At 42.2% G+C, this 24,718-nt stretch overlaps 1 long non-coding RNA gene across 3 annotated transcripts in view; it reads left to right on the top strand.

Annotated features, from left to right (window-relative positions):
• The window catches only part of LOC132363646 (uncharacterized), a 532,506-nt gene that overhangs the window by 483,724 nt on the left and 24,064 nt on the right, over window positions 1–24,718 (top strand). For all 3 annotated transcript variants that reach the window (XR_009502630.1, XR_009502629.1, XR_009502628.1), the window contains exon 6: window positions 23,930–24,063. This is a non-coding gene — a long non-coding RNA (uncharacterized LOC132363646). The remainder of the gene's footprint in view (window positions 1–23,929; window positions 24,064–24,718) is intronic.

Below are 24,718 nucleotides of genomic sequence, written 5' to 3'. Positions count from 1 at the left end.
TCCTTTTTTGGGAAGCATCACTTCCCAGACCTGATATACAGGATTACTGTAGAAGCCATGTTCTTGTAGCATGAACTCACCTGCCTGGCCAAAGTTGAATGGACCAGGAGTGGTACCTGACCAAGTCGGACCAATCAGATCTTCTCCAGGAATTTGGAATTGGGAGCAGTTTGGTTATTCCCCTTTATAGAAGAGACGTAAATATTGGTAGCAGCCATTTTCCACCATGACAAAGCAAAGAAAGTCAGTTGCAGTGAGGAAAGAGAAGGAAGCAAAGGTGAAAAGAGAAGCAAAGATTAAAGAAGGAGGGAAGGGACTCTGGTTCTCTAATGGCCTCTAGTCCATAGTTTCAGCAGTTCTGAGTTTCATTTTTCTCTCTGTCCTTGAGATCCATGAGAGCTTTCTGTATCCATTTAAGGGTGCACTTCTACTTCTGCAGGAAGCAATTTCATCTTTAACAAGTTGAGTTGCTCTGACATCTGGCTGGCCTATGTCATTGGAAATCCAGGGCATTCCTGGTCCAATTTGAGGATGCTTTCTCAATACTCCCTTCCTCCTGCTGTATGTATTTACTAGCACCTCTCATTTTATAGCATCTCAGAGGTTGGTTCCTTCCAAAACTCCCTCATTACCCTTTCTTTTAGGCTCCAAAGTGGACAGGTGCTTCAAATATTTAATTTTATTTAATCCTTACAATAACACTTTTATGAGGTAAATATTGTTATTATCAACATTTTGCAGATAAATTTGGTGCACAGAAATTGAGCAAGTTACCCAAAGTCACATATCTAATAAATGTTTGAGTCAGGATATGAACTGAAGCAGTGTGACTCCTGAGCACATTCTCCTAACCACTAAGCCACTCTCCCTCATTTTGCTGGTATAGCACAGGGAGCATTGCCTAGGATGATCTTTTCTTCAGCACTTTAAAATGTTAGGATCTTTCTATTTCTCCCATTCCATATTTTATTTTTGTAAAGCATAAACCTTGTAGTGGAGACTAGGTAGATACTCACTGATCTCTTTCCTCTTGCAAGGCAGACTGGAAGTCTAAATTTCCTACTCTCCCTTGAAGTTAAGTTGGAGATACATGCTGCATACTGGCCCTGGAATGGGACAAAAAGTGACATATGCTCCTTCCTGGACAGAAACTTCTCTAGACCATTTTCTTTGCTCTTTCTTCTTTTTCCATGTAGATAAAGAATCCATATCCTGTAGATGATAGTGGCACCAGGCTATAAGGAGCCTAGATCCCTGAGTCATCATATGGAGGCAAAACACCTAGGAGAACCATCCAACTGTCAATGACTGGGACTCGAGTGGGAAATGATTGTGCTGAGCCACTGCAATTTAGGGTTGTTTGTTACAGAAGCTGCCAGTTTTTCTTTATTGATCTACTTAGTGAATTCCCCAAATTGGATGAGCACTGGTGGCCACCAAGAAAGTAGGCATTTGGGTATACATACCAAGATTATTTTTTATAGAAGCTTCATCCCTTTAAAAATATCTGATTTGTATTATTAGTGAAAGAAATTAGTGATAATACTCTCAAAAGACACTCAGCCCTATACCTCTGTGGTTGTTCAGAGGATGGTACCATGAGAGTCTTTGCCATAGCTGATGGGGTAAATCTTTCTGTGGCTCCTCAGAGCATTCTCTGGATGGTGAGGTCAGCTTCTTGCTTATGCAGGGACAGAGACTTCCGTCAGAGAGTCATGGAGTTACATTTCAGAACAGGATGCTCAAGAGCCCAGCTCCAGCTTACATAGAGGCTGCATTTAGTTGCTTTTTGACAGCAGCTGAGTGGGACAGAAGTTGTTTTTTGTTTTTTTTTTTAACTTACATACAGTGTGGCCATTCAGTCTTCTTGGGCCCATCATTTTAAGGGTTTTCTCCATTCCTACAAGTTAGAAAAGGGAGTCACTGTTATCCAAATGGAAAGCTTCTGACTTGGGTGAATAAAGAAAGATGTAACAAATGGTGTTGATAAAAGAATGAACCTTTATTTTCTGCGGGTCAACTGGTGGAGCTATAGAAAAAACCTAAGTGTCCTTATGCTAGGAAGTCCAAACTGGAAGCTGATAACGTCCTTTTGGGAAGCTGTTGAAAATGTGCAGTAAAAGTTGCTCAGTTTGCAGTTAATCTCATCATTAAGTCAAAGGTCAAGGTTTTATTTCAAATTAAATTTATCATGAATTTATGAAAATGAACTTGCCACATTTATAAATGATCTCAGCCATCTCCATATGATTTTGGTAAACTGTCATCTTGCAAAAGAACATTCTGACTTTCCCAGGGTAACAGGCTCTCTGCCTGACCATAGTGAACGTAAGGAGAGACACAAGAGCTAAAATCTATGCTTTTGTTATATTCTTACAGTTTAAATTAAATGTCCCTAGACTGGGCTGCCAAGACATTGCTGCATTAAGATTCAAGGACATGAGCTTGGAGATGTTACACTTAAAATAAGGTGTGGTTGTTGTTTTTCTATGTTATTAGTCATTCAATTAATATTCCCTGAGTGCTTTAATGTTCTATGCACTAAGTGCAACAAAACTGCTACCTACTGTCAACTGGGGTAATTATTTATTTAATTTTTGCTGCCACCTCTGCTAGAGCAAGCCTTGTTTTGATACAGCACAAGATGGGATCCAGAGTCTGGCACATAGTGGGTGCTGAGTAGATGCTTGTTGAACGAATATATGAGCCCATTATGATATCTGAGAAATCCTATGTGAGCAGCAGCATCAATGTCACCTCTGCTCAGTCTGTGTCCCCGTGAAAAGGATAAACTTTCCCAGGTCAAAAAAGACAAGGAATTGTTTCTATAGTGTGTTAATGCAACGGACATTTACTGAATGGTTAGTTTGTGGTAGACACAGTGCTGGGCCCATTGGCTGGGAGACACTCACGCTCTGAACTCTAGTTCCAACAGCAGCATATTGGGTGCCCCATGCTTTATTGCCTTGGGTAGATAAGTAATTAGTTAAGCACTGATGCCTTTGAGAATGTCTCCTTTCTTTTCACCCTCAATTATTCCAAGAGGGGAGAGAGGGAGGCAGCTGGTTGGTATGAGTGTCAGGGTCATAATATACCCCTATTTTCTTAGGAGTACATGGAATGAAACAAAGTGTTGGACTTCCCTGGTGGTGCAGTGGTTAAGAATCTGCCTGCCAATGCAGGGGACACAGTTTCAGGCCCTGGTCCGGGAAGATCCCACATGCTGTGGAGCAGCTAAGCCTGTGAGCCACAGCTACTGAGCCTGTGCTCCAGAGCCCATGAGCCACGACTATTGAGTCCACATGCTACAACTACTGAAGCCCACGTGCCTAGAGCCTGTGCTCCACAACAAAGAGTAGCCCCTGCTCTCCACAACTAGAGAAAGCCTGCGCACAGCTGTGAAGACCCAATGCAGCCAAAAATAAATAAATTAATTAATTAATTAAAAAAAAAAAAACAAATGAAGCGGTAACCAACATCTTCTTTGAAATGAGACTGGGAGGGATTAGCTGAGGGGAGGGCATCATTAGAGAGAGAAGCGCCATTAATCACTATCCTGAAATAATCCAAGTTGAATATCTTATTGTTTAATTATTTTTAATCTTTTGGAAATACAGAGCCACCCTGGGGTGTTTTCTTTTCTCTCTCCCTCCTACGGAGCAGTCTGCTTGGGGAGCTGAAGGCTTCCTGTGTATTTCTTGAACTGGATCCAAATTCATTACAGATATACTGTGAAGTGGACAGAGATGATGAAGCTGGTAGAGAGGGTGGGGGAAGAGGGAAAGAAAGAGAGCTACCGTAAGTAGCCTGGGCTAGTTTTAGAAGTTGAAAGGTGATCTTTGACCTTCCCATGACTCATAAAGCACTTTATGACTCCCACCCCTTAGTCAAGAATTTTCAAGCTCAACAAAAGCGCTTTTAGCTGAAATGCCATTTTCACCCAGCTTCACAAGGACAACTTATTTTAGTTTCTGTGTTGACCAAGTACAGTTCTTCACTTTTGACTATCTGATAGCCGACCAACTTGGTTGATCCATGTGTATTTGTTTGGTCATACATTTCATCCAGACATAGAATTGGGTAGTGAGGTCCTATTTCTCTGTTGTGGGAAATGGATCATGAGATGTGTGTTATTTAGACACATGGATGGATTAGAGTTGCCAGTATGCAAAATAAGGAGAGGAGATTTTCCAATCAAGAGTCATCCAGAGAAGCAAACCCCTACATTTAGAATTGCATCCAGAGGTGCAAGCTAAGGGAATCCTTATAGCGGAATATTCCTGGGCTAAATACCCTGGACTTTCTAACACTTTCATAGCTTAGCTCCGATCTCTGATAAGGAGTACTAGTTATTCCATTCACCACCAATGAAATGTCCAGTTTCCTTATTTAGCTCCTTGAACGGCCCATAAAGCCAGATGAAAGAATTATAGCCATTCTTCTTTTAACGGGCTTCGGCATATGCTATGTGGTGGATTAAAATGGCTCCAAATTCTTTGACATTCTTCAATGAGAGGTGAGGTCTGTGTCCTCTCAGCTTGAATCTGGACATGCTCTGTGACTGCTTGACCAATAGAATACTTTGGAGGTATCATCTGAATATGGTGACCCATAAGGACCTTTTTTTTTTTTTTTTAAAGGGTTAGATTTTATTTATTTATTTATTTATTTTATTTTTGGCTGTGTTGGGTCTTCGTTTCTGTGCGAGGGCTTTCTCTAGTTGCGGCGGGCGGGGGCCACTCTTCATCGCGGCGCGCGGGCCTCTCACTATCGCGGCCTCTCTTGTAGCAGAAGCACAAGCTCCAGACGTGCAGGCTCAGTAGTTGGCGGCTCACGGGCCTAGTTGATCCGTGGCATGTGGGATCCTCCCAGACCAGGGCTCGAACCCGTGTCCCCTGCATTGGCAGGCGGATTCTCAACCACTGCGCCACCAGGGAAGCCCCATAAGGACCTTATAAGTTGTGCAAAAATGATCACATTTAATTTAAAAAAAATCTACTATTTTCCTGGCATTGTGCCAACTTGGGGGGATATTGATATTCATATATGGCTCCCATTTTTAAGAAGTTCACAGTCTGATGGAAATGATAGATGTACGTGTAACATCAAGATTTGAACCAGTGATGCTACCGATGGGATGCAGGCTTAACGAGATTCCCTGGGTTATTCTGAAGAGCTTGACTGGAAACCACATTTTAAGAAGCATTAGCTGTAGAAATACCCCTGAGTTTCAGTGACTCTCTGAGACTGTGCAGAGACTCATCTGGAAAGCCTCCACAGAGAAGGTGACAGTTCAGCCAACCCAGACTTCCGGCAGCCCTGTATGTGTTGTGATTGGTATAATCTGACAAATGCCAAAAGTCTTCCCCAACCAAAAATAACTTCCTCACTAGCCCCTCTATGGCATTCAAAACTCCTATGTAATAGTCCATCTTTGAATAGGCTTTGAAGATCTCTGCAAATTTTAAAATATTATTTGGAAAGGGTTACACAGTAGACCATTTTTAGCCCCTAACATATTAGCCTGAATTTCCTTATTTTTATGTTTCAAATTATTATCTTTGATTGATTATCTGGGCCAGCCCTTGAATACTATAGATGCTCAAAATACTTTTTTTTCTGATTAAATAAATACTTGTCCTGGGCTCAGAAAGTTTGCACAATGGTGTTTAAAGGCATGGATTGTTTTAAAGAGAGACGCTCCAGTGAGTGTAAGAAACCCCTCCTTTCAAAGCACAAATTGCTTCGAAGGTAAAGAATGACCATAGGCTCTTGAAAAAACAAATACACATTTAGCACCGGGGTGGCTATGAGGAACACACAGTGGGATTCAGGGTGGTGCATTCAAAGAGGCTGCGATCTAATGAATCACAATTAACAACACACTCAGAGAAAATTACACTGGGTACATATTTTAATGTGAAATAATGTGGCAGCCATTTAAAGTGGTATAAGCATTTAGCAACAAAGTCAGCCAGAGGGGCATTCTAGTGCCAAGGAAGTTTCTTCACAAGCTTGTGACAAAAAAGGGCCTGGCTCTTTTGTGTGATATGTTCGACGTTGTTTCAGATGCAAAGAATGTCTATAGATCCTGTGAAAGAATATTAGAACCTGAAGGAAGACTATCCTTTGGAAAAGATAATTAAGCATAATAATTTTTGGGTTAGGAAGGAGGATAATTGTACTGACTCCTTCTCAGCTGTTACCAAGACCAGATCTCTGGGACCATCATAGTCAGAAGGAATCCTTTCACTTACTGTGATTATGTAATCTCTTTGCCCTACCTGTTTGCAGAAATGGGTTAGAAGCCCCACAGCACCATTCATCCCATTTCTATATAGCTGACAGCCTTTCTAAAATGGAGGTCTGATGATAACACTTCGCTGCTTAAAATCCACAGAAAAAAATCCCAATGCCTCAACCTATAACATAGGATTCCAGAGCCTGGTCCCCTCCCTCTCCAGCCTCCTACCTTGCCACAGCTGTTTACACCGCAGGCTCTGGCCACACAGCTATTTTCTGAAGCTCCTTTCCCCATAGCATTCTCCTCCCATCTAGAGGACAATTCTACATGTACTAGAACCAGCTCAAGCATCAACTCCCTAATTATACATTTGCTTTTAGCTTCCAAGAAAGAACACATTTATTGTACTCTTTGTGGTGTTCTCATTGCACTTAGATAAATTTGGTATTCTAGACATGGTTGTGTGCCCTCTAGGCTCACTCTCCTCCCTTCTCTGTTCTTCTCTGTGCCCCAGGAGCCTGGCCCATATGCACTCTGGGTCTCCTTGTTCTCCAGCTCCCAGTGGGATTTGGCTCATGGGAGTCACTGGCAGGAGTCCAGAAAGGAGGATGCGAGGGAGTTGAAGTATTTATTCCCTGGCTCCCCCCTGCCTGTTTGCTGTGGTTTGTCTGGATCTTTCTACCAAAAGCTACAATTCCTTTCAGGCAGCCCCATCCCTATAGCTACCCTGTCCTGCCTCTGGGATCCTCTCCCGCTTCCTGCTTATTTGGCTCTCTTGTGGTAGCAGCAGCTCTTACTTGCTACTGGACATGGAGTACTGCTCTGCCCTTGTCTGTTCCTTGAGACCCTGCCCAGGCCTTGTGAACAGTCTTTAATTTGTTTTACTAATTACCCAATCTGAGTGGGCTATCTGTGTCCTGTAGGACTCTGAATGATACACCTAGTTTGCAGAGTAAGTTCAGGAACTTTATGTAACATCTATAATCTGATAATTTGGTATCTTTTTTTCCAACATGCCATCTGAACTGCTTCTTTGAGCTGTTAAGACAGGTAGCCCCAGCCTGCTAACAACAACAGAAAACATTATTCCAAGCCCCCCGCTTTTGCACCTCAGATAGGGAGTTCGGACGCCGTGTCTACTTACTGAGTCCACAGTGACAGATCTAGTCAATTAAGATTAGGAAAATTCTAACAGTAGAACTTTGACAGTTGGGTGTACCCTATCCCCACTAACAGTGGAGGAAACATTTATATAGAGTCTGGAGGCAATGTAGAGAACCAGTCCTGATCTTCAAATCCCACTGCCCAATATGGTGGTAGCAATTCCATTAAATAGCAGGTGTTTGTAATTCAGGTTGCCATAGATAATTAATCCAAAGTAGATGCTCAGTACATGCCTGTAAAATAGAATTTAATTGGATGGTTTCTGCAAGTTGCAAGCACAGTGGAGTGCTGAGTCGAAGCCAGAATTGAATTCTAGTTTGAACCCACCAGTTTCTGAAGGCACCCAGGTCCTTCCCGGGACACTGGTGGCAGAGCTAACATGTGATCCGCCGGTGGAGTGTCCCAAGTGGGGAAGACCACCCAATAGTCTCTAAATTGCAAGCCAAGGAGGGTACCTTGCTGTAAAGTATTTGCCAAATGATAATGTCAACCACACATAAACCACAGCGGGTGGAAAATTACATGTCTGAGCCGGGGACTGTCGTACATTTAAAGGTTAAGATCAGCAAGGAGTCCCTCTGGCTTTCCGCCCTGACAAATGCCCAGGTTCACACAGGCAGATGTATCTGAGCCTCTAGGCTGGGGGGTCTGGAGAGGCGGCCGCCACAGAGAAGGAGTTTTTTCATGAGCGACGCTTGTGGATGAAAGTGAAACCCCTGACTTGTGTGCCCAGGGGCTAAGATCTGAACTCCTGGCCTGAAAGAGAGACTCTGTTGAAAGAACAGTAGGCCTCCCTATGCTGAAATTGGCCAGTGGGATTTTTTCAATTTGCACCTGGTGTTGGGCAGGGGTTCATGAAAATCCACAGAAAGGAATGTTTCCGAGTTGAATGAGGGAAGAGGGGGGAAAAAAAGTAGTCCTTCGGAATCATGAAAAGCACTGATTCAATGTGTAAAACGGAGACCTAAGTCTTTGCTGAGGAAGACGTTTCTCGGCCAGCCTTGGAGGTCTACGCTTCACAAACATGTGCAATGGAGTATTCGCTGTCACCTCATTGGTTAGCCTTTGAAAGCCGAGCTGCGACGCTCAAAACCACCCAGGGGGAGCCAGAAAGGTTGTCCTTTTCTAACCAGGAGTCTTTTTCATCTTCTCTTTCCAGTGCAGAAGGCTTTTTCCAACCCACTAAATATTTAAAATTCATACTCAGTGACAGCCCTTTCTTGACTAAGTTGAAGGGGTTGGCATTTTTTGTAGCCTACTTCTTGTTTCCAGAAGGGCCAGAGTCTTGCTATAAAACATATGTTTTATTTCATCTAGAATTTCATTTAAGTAGTACAAAAATAAGAAATGCTTATATACAAATTTCAAATGCCACTAAAGAGACTAATTTAAAAACTTAAAGTCACCCTTAATGTTAATCTAGAAATGACCACTGTCAAAGGATTGGAGGGTACTTTTCCACGCTTTATTTTCTAAGCATTTAGGAACATACAAGGCATGCATTTTTTTTTTAAACTCTAAAAGAAGAACCAAATGTATATTTTAGGACTTGCAACTATAATAACTGAAATTAAAATCACCAAAGACCACAACATTGCTTTGTTGAAAGGAAACCTCTCCACTCCTATTTTACCTGACTTTCCTGAGGATTTGAAATTGTTGATGAAGTATCTCTTTGAGCTCTTACTGCTTCTTATCAATTTTCTGTCCTGGCAGCCCTTTTGCTCCTTGGTCTCTAAAACCTGTGGCTTCTAAAGCTCTTCTGTTTGTGACTTCAGGTCTATATGCCCAAGATTTCCAAATTTGTGTTCTACGTCATCCTGAGGCACGCATTTTAAACATAGTATAGAAATGTGAAAACAGAGTTATGCAGTGGATTCTCTACACTTAAATAAACTGCTTCTCTGATAAGTATAAATGATCTAAGTGGTTTTATTCTTGGCAAATTGCTAGTTTTTGAGAAGTTTAGGAAACTTTCAAATGACTTGTTCTAAAAATATTAGGTGGGACGCGTATTCGGGAACTTTGGAGTCAAGTGATCAGACCTAGGTTGAGGTAGAGAGAGAGTGATTCAGGATACAATTTTTATTCTAGGGCTGGGTCCACATGAATGGTGGGAGAAGGATGGTACTGTTAACCCAAGTAATGTGGAAAATCTCTGCTATGTTTCATTTAAATGCCCTGTAATTTTTTTTTACAAAAGGGGTTGTTCTAACATTGTGAGCTCTTGGTTTCTTCATCAGGCAAGGCTGCTGGCCCATCACTCATGATTTCAGTTTCCATTACAATGCTCATTTGCTCCCAGGTTGACTTAGCCTCCGTCTTCTTTGTGGTCCTGCTTAAATGTGCTTGAATTCATCAATGTGCTAGGTTAAGGCTGTGGTCAGACTTAAAATAATTTTTTAAGCTGATAGATTCAAAGACTTCAGAAATGCACATTGGACTTTCCAGTGCATTTATGAAAAATTGAGAATTTGGGACATATATAATAACGATAATGAAAAAAGTTTAATATCTGACTATGCACCATGCATTTCATCAGATGTTTTCATGAACCTTATCTTACTTAATTCTCCATCAGATGTTTCATAAGCCTTATCTCACTTAATTCTCCACTTAAAAATAAATGTAACTACATTTATTATTCACAGATGTGTAAGCAGAGGCTCAGAGAGGTTAGGTCACTTGCCCAAGGTCACCCAGCAGATAAGTTGCAGGGCTTAGATTTGAACCTAGGCTATTCTACTCCAGAGCCTTAACTACTGTCTTTCACTGTCTCCCTTTATTGACCTGGGGCATCTCTCATCAATTTAACTGTGTGATGGCATTTCAGGCTAGCAAGGGATCTCAACCCTGGGTGCACATTGACTCACCTGGGGACCTTTTGAAATATACCAAGCCTAAGCCCAGCCTCCAGAGATTCTGACTTAATTGGAGTTGAGGCCAGTATTGGTATCTTCAGCTTAGGTAGAGGCCAGTGTTTGGTTTTTTAAAAAAGTGATTCCAAAGCTCAGGCAGGCTCTGGGTTAGAAATACATTTTCTCTGAGAAATGGATGCATTAAAAAAAAAAAAAAAAAACCTTTGGGGGTTTAATGGCTTCCTCTCATTGTTTTCCCCCTGCTCTGAATGCCCTTGCCTTATTTCCCATAGACACTCCTGCCTCCAGAATCAGCTCCTGTAAGAAGTTTTCTAATCATCCCTTCCTTTGTACTCCCTAAGCAATTTCATATTTAGCTTGGCCTAGTTACTGTGCTGAGTGCCTCGTAGTTGGATTTTAATCGATTTACGTATGCTGCATCTTCCCACCCAGTTAATCTGTAGAGTCCTTAAGGGCAGAACTACATCTTCTCCAACTTCTGTTTCGTTTCAGGTACCTTGTTTTGTGCTGTGTGTACAGGTGTGTGAAACATGCTGGCTGAGTTAGCAGCAAAACTGCTGTGGGATTTCAGACGTGGAAGGGTGAGCAAGGGGCAAAGAAGAAAACTAAATCAAGAACTGACAGTCTTGGTGTAATAATCAACTTGTATTTCATGTATGTATTCAGTTGATACTTACTGAGCACGTACTACACAGCAGTCATATTCTAGTGAGAGACACAGAATCATCACGTGGATCCATAAACAGGTCATTTCAGATAGTATTGATATCTTGAAGGAAATAAAAGAAATTAATGTGGAAGAGAGCGACTGGGCAGGAAAGGGGCCTTCGGGAAAATTGGGGAAGGCCTTGCTGAAGGAGAGGATGCTTGAGACTAAAATCTGAGATGTCAGCCATGGAAATTCTGGAGAGTGTTCCAGACAGAAGCCCTAGAGGTAGACATGACTTTGGTTTGTGTGCTTGATGGAGAGAAAGAATGTCATTGTGGGACAAATACTGAACAAAGAGGCTAGTGCAGAGGTCAGAGATGAAGGCTGCGCCAGACTCTGCGGCCTCGAATGTCACAGTAAGGAGTATGAATTTCATTGTGGGCATAATGGAATTTTGAAAAGTGCGTGTAACCTAACTGCAATTCACAGTCAACTGATGATGCAAATGCAAATGTATGTGGGTATGTGGGCTGTCCTAATTATTTTATATTTTTGGATGGGGGCCTTAAGGAAATTCTACTAGTGACCTCTAGTGTAAGGAAAGCTTTAATGTATTTGGTTCTATTTGTTCCTTCAAAACATGGCCCTGACCCAGTGTCCAAATGCCTGAGGGACAGATCATCGACTATGTTTGGTTTTCGTTTTTTTTCTAACTATGCTAAAATGGAGGAGGGGGAAGGAATACCCCTGACAAAATGTTTATCTCATTTTACTTTGGTGGTAATGTGGCAGTAGCAGAGTTGTGGTTCGCTGTGTCGTTTAATAACATCAGTTGACTACACAGCTCAGCTTTCTTTTTCATTATTTCAGTATGAAACCTATAAATAGCAGAAACCTTGTGATAAACATTTGGTGTATTATTTATTGCCTCATAGATTCTGTAAGTCAGGGGGCCAGGCACAGCTTAGCTGGGTCCTCTGCTCAGGGTCTCAGAAGGCTGTAATCAGACTATCTGCTGGGCTACAGTCTCATCTGGAGGCTTAACTGGGGAAGAACCTTCTTCTGAGGTCACTCAAGTTGTTGGGAGAATGTATTTCCTTGCAGCTGTAGGACTGAGTGCCTGGCTTCTTGCCATCTGTCAGCTGGAAGTCATTCTAGAGGCTTCTATCAGCCTCTTGCCATGTGGGTCAGTCTGCTAACAAGACAGAATCTTAAATAACACAACATAATCATGGAAGTGACAGGCCATCACCTTTGCCATATTCTGTTGGGTTAGATGCAAATCTAGGGCCCATACATCAAGGAAGCAGAATACCTAAGGGCATGAATGCCAGAAATACAGGACCAGGAGTCATGGGGGCCATCTTAGAGTCTGCCCACCACACTTGGTTTTATTAAAGAAAGATGTTTGTCTTTGGAGGTTATAACCTACTAATGTAATAAAATTCAGTGGTTGCTGATAAGCAGATGTCTTAAATATTTTACTTTTATAAATGTAAACTTTGTTCTTTTTGGGTTTCCTCTGAAAGTAGAGAGGGAAGTACATCTTTTTTATATGAATTTGAACTGGTTTGTAAACTGACAAACATCTGCACAGTTATTGGTTTTTATGACAGTCCAAGGCTACCTCCTATCTTTTTGCAGTAAGATCACTCCATCCTGTACTATACAATAGCAGCCAAAATAAATCTATGGAATTTCTTAACCTGCCTTTCTAGGAGACTGCTGTCCCTGGAATATTTGCAGAGTGAAGTCCTCTGTGCACACTCACATGATGCTCTGTCATCTTTGGGAGGAGAGCCAATATTATAAAATGTTGCCAGGAAAAATAATGGATCACAGCAAAATAACCTGGGCATATAACCAGCCTGTGAGTTTGACATGCTTGATGTCCGTATCCTTTTAGCAAAGATTTGCCTTTTATTGCCACTCTTTGCCTAGCTAGTATTTTAGTGGTTCCTTTTGCTTCTGGAAACATCAGCCCCAAGATATTAGATCCAAAGTGTGGTGTTGTCAGGTCAGAAGCAGTACTAAGGAGTAGCTTGGAGGGAGTACCGAGAGTCCCCTCCCCTCCCCATTACCACTGCCCTTTTAAAAATATGGACAGTTGATGTTTTCTCAGACTTACGTGAAATGGTATGTAATTGGGCTCCAGGATAAGACTCCTACACCTACACCCTTCTAACTAGATTGCTGCCCCCACACCTCTCCCATTGAGGTGTTCTGAGACTCCTTTCATTTTAGGTTGATATCAGCTAAGAGAGATTTGGAAGCCCACCTTTTTCTTTACACATGCCTTAGAATTCAGAGGGGAAAAAATCATTGTAAATATTGCCTGAAGGACAGATGTGAACTAGCTGCTTCCCAGACCCAGACAACTGGTTTGGTTTCTTCTCTGGGAGGTGGTTGCTGCCAACCTTTTCAAGTTTCCTGGGTCAAAGAAACAGAAGTTAGAACCGGTAAGTGTTGACTAAGACAGATGTGGCAACTTTGATCAGTTAAGTATGAATAAATCAGAAATTCAAGGTTTGAATTCTCTCTGAAATACATACACACTTAGAGGGTAAGGAGACAAAGCGTTTGGCAGAATACATCTGCGGAGTTGCCAGCCGTATAATGCTTGATAAATAGCCAGATAGAGTTTGCCAGACCCAAAAGCAGCCAGATTTGCTCGTCTACACATTAAAGGAACATTAAGGTCTTTATCTATTGACCTGGACCTACTGAAGAAAAGGGAATTTTAGGGTTGAGACTAATGTTTCTTGGAAAAAAATCACCTCCAAATGCCTAATTATTGCTGAGATCTCTGTGTGACTTTGCATATCTAATGCCTGATATTCAATGATACACAAGTGTGGAGTCTGCAAATAAGTAAAGGATGTTATAAAGAGGGTAGAGACCAATTTGCCTCATTAGGTCGAGCAAGCATAAGGACAAGTAATGGCCTCTGACTGCAGTAGGGGAAAAGTAAATGAAATGTTAGAAAAGATGGCACTATGTAACAAACAAGGCCACAGCTGCATCAGGATGTAAAATGACTTTCCCAAGAGCCCCAGGTAGAAAGTACACAACAGACAGACTTTTGAAATTCTAACAAAAAAGAGATGTACTCAAACAATAGTGACAATTATTATTTATTTGTTGTTACTATTACTACCATTTACTAGATACCAAGCATGCACTTGGGCTATGTTCTGTGCTACCCCCTGTGCATATACTACTTATAAACCTAACAGCCCTTCAGCACAAGTATTCAGTTGGTGTGACTTCTTTTATAGGATTCCCGATCAGAATCTAGAAGCCATGTTGTTGTCCGTATGAATCTTAGGTTGCTATGGAAAGGTATCTTCTGAAGAGCCGGGATGCCTTATACCTAGAGGTTCTTGCAGATTTCCAACCATTCAAACACACCGCCTTGCCCAGTCTGACCCAAAGTGATTATAGAAAGCATATCATAGAACCAGGTTAACAACTATGACAGATAGGTGGCCCAGTCTGTGCTCAAATTTGCTAAGAAAATGCAAATATCATTTCTTAGAATTAATGGACCAAAGTATAATATTTCCTAGAATTAATAACCAACTGGTCAATTCTGTACTGATTATGATATGTGAAACATTTTTTATTGGGAGCTTATATAACAGATACTCTTCTAATAGTTTCTATATATAGTAACTCATTTAATCTTTACAATAACCTTATGATATAGTTTTATTCAGGAGTGACTAATATTTGAGATAGCGTTAGAATTGATGAATTGCTGTAACAAGCATCCCCTAAATCTTAGTGGCTTCATACAATAGAAGATTTATTTTGTGCTTAGGTCACAGTCAGTTGGATGGTTGGCAGACGGCTTTTCACATCATGATTTGCAGAGGCAGTAACAGCTATGGGGTCCTCAGAATCGTCTCCTGGATCTTCTGTAATTGGCCAGCAGACAACGAGACAGGAGAAAGAGCATGGAAGATCCTGTGGGAGGTTTGAGGGGTCATCCCAGTAGTGACATAACTACTTGCGCCCACATTCTAATGGTCAGAATTAGTCACAGGGCCCCACACAGATGCAAGGAGAAAATAGGAAATGGGATTTTCCTTTGTTCCCAGCAAGGAAAAGAAACCATGTGGTAAACATACCACAGTGTTTCTGCCCCAGATAGATACTGTGATCATCCCCGCTTTATAGGCGAGGGAATGAAGGCTCAAAGGTTCACTACACAATATCACACAGTCAGTGAGTAGAGTGGGGTTACAAAAACAAGTAGTTTTATCCCTGAGCCCATGCATGTAACCACAATTCTACTGCCCAATATAGTAGGGTGAGAAACATTATTCTCAAGGTATCACTATTTCATTTGATAGCTTCACCCCAGGTCTAGCCCCAGATTATTATTTAAATATTTTTTATGATTGGGTAAGTGTGCCATTTACAGAGTCCCAATCACTGGTCATATTATAAGCCAGTTATTCAAACAAAAGAAGATTCCAAACTCTGTAGGAAAACTGAATATCAGCCTTTCACCCCCAACACCCATATGCTTTCCCAGTCTTAGACCCCCCCCTCCCACTCAATCCCTACTATTACCACCACCAGCAAAAAAGAAAAAAGAAAGGAAAACAAAGTCCTCACAGCATTTGAGAAGGTCAAAGGGACTTTAGAGAGTTAATGTCTGCCTGCTCCTGAAATTAACCAGACATTTGGCTCTCGTCCTATAATGGATGTTTAAAAATATCAGGCGGTGAGCTCTGAGAGAGTGTAGGCCAGCCTTCAGCCTTGTGCTTCATAGCAGGCTGCTCCACGACTTTCCTTACCCACCACTGCTATTTCTCCTGCGTCCAAACACATCTGAAACCGTATCACTGGGGCTCCCCCGTGGTGCCTTTCCCTGAAGTCTTAGAGACAGCCTCGGGCTGGCCTGCTCAGCCCCCTTGGAGAGCTTCAGAAACCTGCCTGTCAGATGTGTACATGTCAACACGCCACCTGTTCTGGCAGGAAACCAATTTTCTATTTCTTCCTCCTTTGGGAAGTGTGCCTGTTTCTGGCATCTGTCCCCACTTATCCGGCTTCACACACTGAGACAAAGAAGTCGTTTCATTTCTCAAGCCATCTTTCCCACTTCTTAAAAAAAGTTCTTGAGTTCTCTCTCAACAGGTCTGTTGGCTCTGTTGTCTTCCTCTACTTTATGTATTTTAAACTCCTCTTGTTTCCGTGTGTAATATTCTTGCTCTGTTTTTCTCTTCTAGTTCCCCTTCTTTGTTTCCGTTTGGAGTCTTCATTCCATCTCTTTTTACCAACTTTGATTATATAAAAGAACCCCTCTTAAGTCATCTAAGAACAACTATTGATCGGAATGGTTTTCATTGTTTTTCTGGAACATTTTGTCATTTATCTTTAGACAAGTTTGATGACTTGCTTGTCTTTCCTTCTCATGGTGCACACTAAGATATAGCCAGTCTGAATGAGAAAGCATGACAATATTAAAATGTGGGCTCACACTACTGATCTGGACATTAAGAAACACTGCTCTCTGGATATTTAAAATAACATTAAACTTCCACTTTTTTCCCCAAACTCCTGCCACCTCTGTTGTTTGAAACATGATTTCTTTGGAGTGTGAAAAGAAACGGGTTCCAAGGAGGTTGCCTCATTGTCGTGTAGGCAGGTCAGATGGATTTTCTTCTTCCTAGAGAGTCATCCTATGATCTTGAAAAAGTGAAGCTGCAGGACAAAAGTGTATTTAGAGAAAGATATTATGGGACCGGAAGCTTAGAGAATTTAACTTCACTTCTGTGACTCAGATGGCCTCCCATTTTAAGAAAGTCATCTGAACACTATGTACTTTGGTTTTGCCTTTTTATAAAAAGGAAGCCAATAAAAATATAGCACCCAAAATACAGGCCCCTAACAAACTTCCAATAAATGGCTCATTAAAATCATCTTCAGAGTTATGTGGGTGAAAGCTTAATGAACTTACCAGCAAGTTTGTTTCCCAGCAATTGGAATTTTGTGAACATTCTATGCCTTCCTCCTTCTATCTCCCCCTGTCAAACCATCAGCCAGTTCTTGTCTTCCAATGAGCAATATTTGGATTTGCCTGATATGTTTCATGGGGCATGAAAGTTTTAGTGAAAAACAGGAATTAGCAGGGTGTGATGAGATTTATGGTGCATGCTCTTGGACATGATGTGGATTTCTTTATCTTCACCCCCTCTGTTCTCTCTATGACACAGTGTCACAAGTCAGTAATCTTGCAAGTTGTCAAGGCAGAGCCCATGGGCTCAAATACTGGCTCCACTGCTGTTTAGCTGTGTGATTTTCAGCAAGATCTATAACCTCTCTAAGCTTTAGTGTCCTCATAAGTAAAGACCTCCTTGCGAGCTGTGAGGACGAAATGGAGGAAAGCATGAGAAGCACTTAACACAGTGCCTGGCCTATAGTTGACGGGCAACAGTTAGCTCTCCCATCAGCTCAGTAGAGAATATTTTTTAAATATTAAACTAGTCTTTCTTCCTCTTCCCTTCAAACATTAATCCCTGGCAAATCCCATTTCCCTAAACTCCTTGGGCCTTTACAGTTGATTGCCACAGGGAAAGAGAGGGTGGGCACACACTAAAACTCCTCAGAAGTTATCATTTAGCTCTGAGTTGAAAAGCTGACATTCTGAGTCTATAGTGTGACAGTAACCTTGAAAGCCAAGCTTTTGTCCTTAACACAAGGCTCAACCTTCTACATTGTAAAGCTTCCCTTTACTTAACAGGAGTCAAGCCTGGTAGATTTGGACTCCAGAGCTTTACTTATGAGCCCTAGAAAAAGAAAGAAGGAAGATGTGATGTAAGAAAAAATTTCACCTGACTGAAAGGGAAATTAAGGAAACCCACCAGGTTCCAGAGAGAGGAGTCCAAGAAGGAGGAGAAAAAAAGAGAGTACAGATGGAATTGAGGATTGTGACTTCACCTTCAGGATGAAAATTCTGGGTGGAAAAAGGTTTGAGAAACCCTGAGAGTAGGCTGACATAGCCCAGACATCTCAAGATAAATAGAGGGAATTCAAAAGCCCTTTAAGGGAGCTCCCTGTTCTCAGTCTAGCACTGGACCATCCGGGTGAGAATTAGAAAGGCCCAAACTCCCCTACATGGCCAGGATGGAGCTCCAGAATCCTCCTGTGTTTCAGTAAAAGAATCAAGAAGTGCTATAGACCACTGAACCAGAGAAGGACAGAGCAAAGTCCAAGAGGTAAGATGGGGAGGTTATTTCATGATGCAGAGTCCTCAGGTCAGGCGACTATGGCAGAAACCACAAACTTCTACCTCAAGTGCTAGGTGCAAATGAGATAAGCTACATCGCACTAGAGACAAGCACGGGCAGCAGAAATAATATCCAAATGGTCATCTGGTGTCAGAGGCCCAGAGCATTCAAGGAACAGCAGAGACAGAGTGACCCAGAAATGGTAACTTTAACTTTTCTCTGCTACCTGTGAAAACAAAGAGCTCCTGAATAAGGTAAGATCTGAGAGAGAAGATGAAGAATCTATGTTTACCTCTGCAAATCTGAATATAATTTATAAATTTCTGACCCTTTTACAAAAATAATCAAGAACTGGACTCATACTGAAGCTGACTTTCAGTTTGCTCATGTGAGTAAGGTATTTGGCATAGGACATCTAACTACATCTCAGACCTGTGGTGAAAAAGAGAAAAACCTTTTGAAAAATAAATTTTGAAGCTCCACAGAATAAAGATGGTAGCCTGCCACAATTACATATGATTTTTTCGTATGAAAGTGGGTCACCTAAGGGCATCCACCAAAACACACACACTCCTGTAGACATGCCACTTAGCTACTTAGCTATGTGAGTAGTCCTAAACAAGGTTTATGAGTCCTAATCAGATGTACCTCGCTACTTACTGCCTGAAGCATTCCCTGTTTGGGGCTGAAGTAACCCAACTAAAAATATACCTACCAATCCACACCTCCCTGTTGTTTCTAGGACGCTAAGGGCAGAAAAAGTCTCCAAATAGACTTCAAAGAGCCAACAGCTCTTCAGGACACTAATTCGCACCAGTATTGTGAAAAGCAGAATAAATGTGTAGCATAGTTACCAATAATGTTACAAACTCAAGGTGTTAGCATGTGAAATGAGGTTGTTATGTTGATGACAGTGATCATATCAACTGTTCCTCCTTACAATCATAGGGTACGTTTGGATCACGGACACTAAAATTACCAACCAGTCGTTTAGAGCTCAAATTTACAGCACCCATTCAAGATAAATTGGTTCATTTCAACTCAGTGGCATTGGGCAACAGAAAGAATGTGAAGTTCTCAAACTGGTTTGTACCAGCTCAAGCTTGATGAAGTTCTGGGCAAATGGTTCTTTCAGACATTGCTCAACTAGGACATCATTTCTGCTCTTGTCAGAATGGAAATCCCAAAAGCACATATTTTAGAGTCCACAGACGGTCTGTAGAGTGTATTTCAGTAACTCCTAAAGCTTCACTGTTGGAAAATTCTTTATTTTGTAACCCAAGTCTCCCAGCGTCATGAGGAGTCACTAGGTCCTTGAATGGCCATCAGTCTTATTCCAAGTCTCCATCTTGGATACAACAGTCCTGTCTCTTCCTCAAGTATTTCTAAACATTCCTAGATGGCTTACATTCCTGGTGGTTGCTTATTGTCTTAGTTAGGAATTGGGTATGCCTGCCTGTAACCAGAACTTAACTGCTGTGGTTTAGACAAACAGAAGGAGAGATGTCTTTCTCACACTTCAAGTCTTTGAAGTTCCAGGCCCCTTCAGTATTTCTTTCCTCTGTCCTTAACACAAGGCTCTTGCCTTATTCTTGTTGCTTAATGGTCACAAGATGGCTGTCCCTTTTCCAAGCTCAGGTCTTTGCTCTCAGCAGAAAGAGGAAAGGACAAAGAATTAAGGGCAACACCTGAAGCAGGAAAGCAAAACTTTCCCAGAAATCCCCCGCAGACTTTTAACTATGTCTCAATGGCCCAACATGAGTGGCAGTATTTTCCCTGAAGCCTGGGAAAGCAAGGGTTTCAGTGAGGTGCATTCCCACCTGAAGAAACAAAATATGAATGGGGTTGGTAAGGAAAAAGGGGAGCATGGCAGCTGAGCCCCCAGCAGTGTCTGCCAGCCTTCCCATCCCTCATCGTGAGCCCCTGCTTCTGGCTTCTCCACCCAGGCCAGGTCTCCTAACTGCGGGCAGGGGAAATCTAACCCTAGATACCAAATGTGAATGCCTCAGTGGTGGCCTTGCCTCCTCGTGGGGGTGTGGCCTCCTGGCCATTACTTCCTGCTCCTCCAGCCTGACACCATATTGCTGAGACCACTTTATTTCCTTATTCATTCAATTAACAAATACTCTTGAGCAACTTCTATGTGTCAAGGACTGTTCTAGATACGAGAGATATGGAAGACACCAAGATCTCAAGGCCATACCCTTCATGGACCTTACATTTAATGGGAGAAATTGGGTTTCTGCCCCCCAGTTGTCCCCTTACCCGGGCACGTCCGTGCAGGACACAGCCTGCACCACTGTTTATTCCCCTGATGACCCTGCTCATTCCCCAGGGATCAAGGCTTCTGGCCTCCTCTCTCTCTCTACCAGAAGAAGAAGTCAGAAAAAAGGAAAAGCACACAACAAACATTATTTTTTTTCCGAAATGAACCCACTGACCTGTTCCAAGTCTCTTATGTTGTTCAACAGGATATTTACCATCTCAGTCTGAAGCACCTGCCTCTGGGTCACTCCCTTTGCTCAGAGCTTCCTCAGGAAGAGTATTTTCACTTTTTTCCTGCATGAGAGACTTTGCTTTAAACACCAGTTCCGGTTTGCACCTTTACAGCCACCAGGAGTTCAGGAGATGTGGGATCCCATCCAACATATATCTCATGGAGCTTCCTCACAGAGCAATTCTGCCCACTGAGAGTTCACAGCTTAATTTCCTGGGCACATTTGCATTGACAGTCTGTGTGTTCTGAAGCTCCTTTATAAAATTCAAATTCAGGTTTTATTTGAGTCTAGTTGATGTGTTGCTTTGAACCTCTTCTTCGATTAGGGAAAGGGGATGATAAAATCTCAGGCCTGACTTACCCCCACTAACTCAGGACCCCATGTATAAAGGAAATATGACAGTGTCAGAGGCATCATATGCAAAGGTATTCAAAGAGAAAGGGGGTCCTTGAGGAGGTTTGAAGGTTCTGTGTGCAGGGGATCAAGGGTAATGTGGTTGAATTTATAAATTTCTCAACTTCCCAACGTATACTCCTTACCAAACTGCCTCATCTCCAGCTCCCATGCTCTGTTTTGTGTTCTCTGTCCCAACTAAACATGGGATTTCCTTCTCTCATTTCAAAACCTTCCCTCAAGTGCTTTTCCCTGCTCTCTGCCAAGCACATCCTTCAAATTCATCGCTCAGGATATTCCTCCTCCTTAAACTTGGCACATGCATGCCAGCCTCCCTGTCTTCACCCTGCTCAGCCTGACTCTCCCTTGGCACTTGTATATAGCTGTGTCCAACTACCCATCACTTGCCCCTTTACTGATGGCTGTGCTGATTCATCATGAAATGATACAACTCAGAAAAGGGACATCAGGGTCGTCTACATCCTCGGGAACTCCCCATTATAGATTGTGTAACTCCTTGCCCAAAATAGCTCATCTGTAAATGAGGCCGCTGCAGGTTTAAGATGCAAATTTTCTCTTCGGCAGGCTTGATATTCTAGGCAATTTACATTGGAGACTGCAGAGCAGTGGGTGTGTAACTGGTTCCAACCTGTCTGGGTGGTGACGCAATCGTGGGGAGGCCATCTGTGTTTCCTCCATCTGCTGAAGCTTCTCTGCGCCTAAGCAAGTGCAATAAACCAACAGCCTCGCCTCTCTGAGCAGCCTTCTCCAACTGGACCACTCCTCTTTGGGAGTCCACGGACTCTGAGGCTCCAGAGCTGTAGGTCTACAGATGGATCACGGTTCCATGCACGTGCCAATAAAGAATTGCAGAACCTCTGAGCCTCAGTTCCCTTATCAATAAAATGGGATGATTATGTATTCCTCATAAGTTTGATGTGAAGACTGTGTGAGAAAATGTGCAATGAAACCCTTTGTACGTTGCAGGTGCTGAGCATTGTTAATTCTCTGCCCCTCTCTATCATATTCTCCTGCCGGGATATTCATTGTTCGTTTGCATGAAGTCTCATTTCCCCTCCATTATTGTGAACCCCTCCAGGACAAAAGTCATATCTTATCTGTCTTTACATAGGGAAGAGTAGGATGATAGAAGGAACATAAAACCATCTTGGTCATGGACCTGCCATTCACCATCTGTGTGACATTGGGCTAGTTCATTTGTCAGTAAAACAGGGGGTTTGGTTTAGAGGATTGCTAAGGTCTGTGTGTCTGACCTAAATCCCCTAAAGAACTTAGTAAATGGGCATCTAGGAAGTGTGAGACCCAAGACTTTTTAATAGGTGAATAGGAGAATGTCCAATATCTTAATGGCATTGTGGTCACACTGGGAGTTCCTTCCTAATGGGCAAGCCCAGCAGACTAGAGAGCTTGATCCTGCTGCAGCTTCTCAGGCCCACAGAAAGAAGGTGTCCCTTGGAACTGAAGCCCCACCCCAAGCCAAATTCTAAGAACCAGGAAAACATGTCACAAGAGTACACACCCTCCCCTACATCACATCCATTCAACTGCCCAGCAAGACTGATGTAAGGATGCTGGTGGGAATGACGGATTGAGAGATAGGAGTCTAAATTCAGGCTCTGCTATCTCCCTTCCATTTTTTTTCTCACAGCTGATGCTGGAAGCTAAGGTACACAACTGGTGAGCAAATGTTTGGTACTTTCCCCACCCACTGATAGTATAATGAAAGTCAGTATTGATGCTGAGAATTGCTTTGAATTATCAGGTAAAAAATGCTGTATGGGTCAGATTATAAAATTGCCAATTCTATGACCATATCTTTACACAAGGAGAAAGGTTTTTCCCTGTGTCACGCCATTTATTTAAAGTTATACACAACCTGACAAATTTGCTATACAACCAATCAATTTAGATAGTATCTTTGATCCTGTATTAAACAAAGCTGGGATGAAGGTTCCTGTTCTTGGCTTGTTCCTGGTACCATCACAAGAATATCTACCACATTTGTTTCTAATGAGCTTGTTTGGATCTTTCCGTAAGAATGATAAGACACAGGATCACTCCAATGCAATGTCATTTCTGTCTCTAAGACCAGGAACCTCAAACATTACAAGTTTCTATAATTAATTGAAATTGGCCAAAGGTCAAACTAGTGGGAGGAAGGGGTTGTAAATTAGTCACCAAAGGGAAATGACTTATCCAGCTCAAAAGATAAGTTAACCTACCTGCGGCCCTAACCTCCATTTCAGCACAGTCCTCATTTGGCAATCTGGACTGGAAGGCAGTAAGGTAAAGAGGTGTAACTCATTCTAAGATGTGAGCTCCTGGCGATTTTCAATTTTCACAAATTCTTGAGTTTAAGAATTTGCAGAAGGACTTGGAAACAGATGTTATGAAGACTGCCAACTCAAATGCACCTAGGCGTCACTAATATATCCTGCTTCATCAGTTTGGAATATGAAATAACCTCGCATTTCTTTGAAAGTTCAATTTATAATAACTTTAATCCCCTGTGCTCACTGAGAAAAGAAGTCTATACTTTCTTTCCTGGCCATTGCTCATGAGGAGACTAAGAACCCAAGTCCACAAAGGACCCAAGTCCACATTCACTCAGGGAAGATGATGACAGCTCTTGCTGTGTCTCTACTGAAAGCATTAGTGCATCGGTCTAGTGCAAGCAGAAAGGCTGCCGCCACCAATCATCTGGGGTCAGGGAGGTCAGCAGGGCAGAGTGCTTCTCCTTAGAGTGCCATGTTCTGCTCAGCTATGAGGCTCCGTGCCATGGCAAGTGGGGTTCCAGCAGGGGAAGTCTTTGTGATCAGTCCTCTTTCTCACATCCTCAGCTATTTTCCACTGGGCATGGACACTGTATGAAGATGACTGAATCAGGAAAGGACAATATCAGTGCCAGACTAGCTCTACTCTTGGACCATCTTGATCCTGTTCTTGAACTGAAGGCACTTGAATGTACCTGATGGTGAGTTTCCCCTTGAGCCCCACCCTAATGACTTATCTTGCCAAGTTAATTCAATTTAAAACATTTCCATATTTCAGAGATGTTCTAATAACTTGGAGTATCTAAAACAAGGACTTTGAGTCTTGTTTCTCTTCAACCTCCAAAGAATCCTCCAAATCCCATTATAAATACAAGATTGGTACTTAAAGGAGTGCACTGTCTAATGCCATTGCCAATAGCAGTCAAGCACTAAGACTTTGTCAGGTCAGGGAATACCCTCTTACAACCCTTCCATGTGAACCCTGGGAGAGCACTAGCCTTACATCAACTGAACCTCTCATATAGCTCAGCCCAGAACAAAATTGCCTATGTCAAAGTGATTTGATAGCTAGAATCAGAAACAGCAACTTTTAAAATGGCCTTTTTCAAATAGTAATAATGAAATAATAATTTTAAGTCCTACATCATTGGGTGATAAAGACACACTGATAGTTTGTGGGAATTGACTACATGCTGAGTACTTTCATACATATCATCCTTATTAATACTCAGTGAAAAGGAAAGAGGAAGAAGGGAAGAGCCCTGAGCCCCCAGACGTGCAGATACTATGTTAGTCCTGACGTACTTTGTCTCGTTAGAAAGCTAAGGCTGAGAGAAGTTAAGGAACCTGTCAGTG

Source organism: Balaenoptera ricei, chromosome 3 (genome assembly GCF_028023285.1).
Source record: "Balaenoptera ricei isolate mBalRic1 chromosome 3, mBalRic1.hap2, whole genome shotgun sequence".
In the NCBI taxonomy this organism is placed as follows: Eukaryota; Metazoa; Chordata; class Mammalia; order Artiodactyla; family Balaenopteridae; genus Balaenoptera; species Balaenoptera ricei.
The sequence above is the reverse complement of the archived record's forward strand: the minus strand, read 5'-3'. Positions and strand labels throughout refer to the sequence as shown.